We start from the raw sequence: 3,980 nt of genomic DNA on the forward strand, positions 1-3,980 counted from the left end.
AAGACGGGTCCCAAGATCAGTTGCTCCCTTGGCGCCACTTGAGTATCATCGCGTTGGCAAATCACCATGAAAGATACTTTGATTGTGTTTCACTTTCAGATGCTCCTCGTTATGTTGACGACATTTTCATTTGAAGAATCCGTGTCACTCTTTTTCCAGGAGGGAATTTTGCTATAACATAGTTTTCTACTGCTTTTTTGAGTGTTTGGTTGGGTTGATTGTGATTGACATACAAATTATCATCATTAATTACTTATTTGATGCAAATTGAGCAGCTGGTGGATGGCGTAGCACACAAACTTTAATATTAAGGACACAGAGGTTTGTGTCTCCTTCAAAGTTGTGGTGACATAAGCACAATTATATGACGTATATGCAATGACATATATGTGTGTCTTTTAGGCCAGTCGCAGTGGTTGTCTCTAGGCTAGCACAGAAGCTTCGTAATTGACGACACGTTGTTTGTGTCCCTTTCAAAGTTGTGGTGGCATGAGCTCAATAAGATGACATATACGCGATGACGTATATGCGCGTATTTCTTAGGATTGTTTCAGTTGTTATCCCTTAATATGCATACATGTTAGTATACTTGATCTTACTATTTATAATAAGTTCATGTGCATCTCGCAAAAAAAGGTGCTACGTATAGATTTAATTACCATTTGTTGGATTGTGTGAAGAGATGATATATAACATAATATATGTTTCATTTTCTCATTAATTCTTCTCCTCATAGATTTTTTTTGTGAAGGATTAGAAGACGATATTTAGCGCAGGCCTTCAGAAGCTCGAGTGCATAGCGGACGGTTAAAGCATACATATAATGTCAAGAGAGGTTGGAGTAGAACGAATTTGACATAGGAAAAATCCGTAAAGAGAGATCTGAAGGATTGGAGTATCGCCGAAGAACTAGCCATGGATGCGTGAAAGCTTGCTATCCATGTGTGTGGAAGCTTGTTGTTGCTGTTGCTGTATTAGAAGACGATACTGCAGAGCATTGGAAGATACTTCTTTTTAGATAAAGCAGGAATAAGAGGTGAAATTGATGAAAGACTGCGATGGGCTTGACTCAAATTTGCTTTTGTGGAAATGTCAATCAGCAAATCACCTTTCCGCAAAAAAAAAAAAGTCCGCAAATCACCAACAGAGAAATCCGCAAATTTAAAAGTAAGATAAAATCAGTAGCAGACGCACATATCTGCTGGGTTAGCATCACGCACTCACTTTTTGTTAGACTCCAATACGATGTTATGTCATTAAAGATATTTGGGCTACCCGGCCGCCATACTCGTGGCCAACTGCCCATCATGCCTAGACTTTTAACTGTCACCTCGTAGCTACCAGGTTTACAAAAATGTAGAATGTATGTATTTGAGAATATATCTCTATTTTTTAGACTAGCACACAAGTCTGCAGAGTGTCGCCGCCCCCGTGTGGGACGGCTCGTCCTCTGGTTGCCGCGTGTCGAACGTGGGATGGCGTGATGCGCTTAGTGGAATCCACCGCTTGCGCTGCTCTCATGAGGCAGCACCGATCCCGAAGCAGATCTCGTCAGGTCTGACTCCGCGGATCCCGACATGTACAATTATTTGTTTATTGCAAGTACTCTTCCAACACATAAAGACTACTAGTTTCAATGGTAGAGGCATTTCGCCGCGCGTCCGTTTCCGTCGCTGATACATGGAACCCAGTGCCAGTGTCTGGATAAACATCTTAAGGCCACACACCTTTGTTCTGCCGAACACACCATAGTAGCCCAATGGCTACACCCCCTCCCTTACATGTGCTCGGCCCGGGTTCGATTCCCCCCGAATCTAGTAGTAGCTTAAACTGTTGGAGAAACATGATGTTGGTTCTTTGACTGATGGTTTTGTTAATGAAATTGGAGGGGGAGCCCTCTTTTGCAAGTTTTAGTTTCAGATAAGAAAATCTCCGGCTCACCATGCCATGTCACACTCACAAAGGGCACCGTGTGGATGCTCAATCCTTGATCCTCTGGATGCTCGATCTTGGATCGATACTCCCACCACCTCCGCCTCACGACCAGATTTGGCGAATCAGTCTGCTCCATGGCCCAGAGGAGCAGCTCTATGTACTCTAGCGCGACTCCCTCCGGCGAGATCGTCGCCTTTTCACTCCGTTTGAGACGTTTGGCCATTGCCATCACCATCGCCGCTAACTGCCACTGGTTGTCAAACCAAGAGTTGATCTCCATCAACCTGGCTAACTTCACCTGGTCGCCGCCTATGATCGTCGTGTATCGGTGCTCCTCCATCGATCTACTTCCCGGTGGTCTTGCAATGGAAGAGGAGCGGCAGGCAGCGGTTTTGGATTGGATGGAATTGGAGAGGAGTGGCGGTGGATTTGGAATGCAAGAGGAGAGGAGCGGCGGTGGTCTTGCAATAGAAGAGGAGCGGAGGTCGACGGTTTTGGATTGGATGGAAGAGGAGAGGAGCGATGGAGGAGGAGCGGCTGGTGGCGGTTTTGGATTGACGAGAGCGGCGACACGCTATGAGTGGATCCCTCCTAATGACTAATTTACCCCTCACTTAAGAACCGGCCCCACATAAACATGAGTACCGACCCCACATTATTTAGTACTTTTGAGTACTTTCTTGCCAGTACTACCCACTTATCTACCGTTATCAAGACCAATGGACGACTTAGAAAAATGCCAACTACCCTAAAACTTGTATTTGTCAGTTTGTAACTATTCATTTCCTAGGTATGGTTTTTTGGAACCTTCCGAATCAATTTGATTTTGAGTTCCAAAGTTTACATGTTTGTAGAACATCACCTCTCCAATATACTGTCTTTTCCAGATTTTTTAGAAACTTTGAAACATACCTTTACTTTATTTTCGCCAACTTCCATTATAGCTTGGTTTCCACATTATATCTCCTCACATGAGAAGCCGGGTCCCAAGATTAGTTGCTTCCTTGGTGCCAACCAGAGTATTATGGCGTTGGAAAATCACCATGAAAGATACTTTGATTGTATTTCACTCTCAGATGCTCCACGTTATGTCGACGACATCATCACTTGGAGAATATGTGTCACTCTTTTTCTACAAGGGAATGTGCGATAACATAGTTTTCTACTTTTTTGAGTGTTTGGTTGGGTTGATTGTGATTGACATGAGCCATGACAAATTGACATCACTAATTACTTATTTGATGCAAATTCAACGGTTGGTAGATGGGCTAGCACACAAACCCAATAATTAAGCACAATAATATGACGTATGTGCAATGACATATAGGTGTGTCTATTAGGCTAGTCTCCCAGTGGTCATCTCTGAGCTAGCACACAAGCTCAACAATTAACGTCACATAGTGTGTGTCCCTTTCGAAACTATGGTGACATGAGATCAACAAGATGACATATATATGCTGACATATATGCGTGCTTGTTAGGCCATTTCCAGTGGTCATCCCTTACTATGCGTATATTAGTTTGCCATGTCACTTATGTACTCACCATCTCAAGGACTAGTATAAATCTTTTTTACAGGCCAACTATTAATATACTAAATCTTACTTTTGTTAAGTTCATGCGAGTCTAACATGAGCTCAATAAGATGACATATATGTGTGTTTGTTAGACCAGTTCCAGCGGTCATCCCTTACTATGTGTATATTAGTTGCCATGCCACTTTATACTCACCATCTCAGGGACTAGTATAAATCTTTTTTACAGGCCAAGTATTAATACACTAAATCTTACTTTTGTTAAGTTCATGAGAGCCTAACTGGATACTGTGTATAAATTTAATTATCTATTTGTTGGGTTGTCCGAAGAGATGATATATATAACATAACACACGTTTCATTTTCTCGGTAATTCCATGCCTCATAAATAAATTTTTGACGTGAAGGATTAGGAGACGATAGTCCAGAGCATTGGATGAGTTTCTTTAGAAATGGGAGGGATCACAGGTGAAACTGATGGAAGACTGTGATGGACTAGGCTAAGATGGC

This window comes from Triticum dicoccoides, chromosome 2B (genome assembly GCF_002162155.2).
Source record: "Triticum dicoccoides isolate Atlit2015 ecotype Zavitan chromosome 2B, WEW_v2.0, whole genome shotgun sequence".
Taxonomy (NCBI): domain Eukaryota; kingdom Viridiplantae; phylum Streptophyta; class Magnoliopsida; order Poales; family Poaceae; genus Triticum; species Triticum dicoccoides.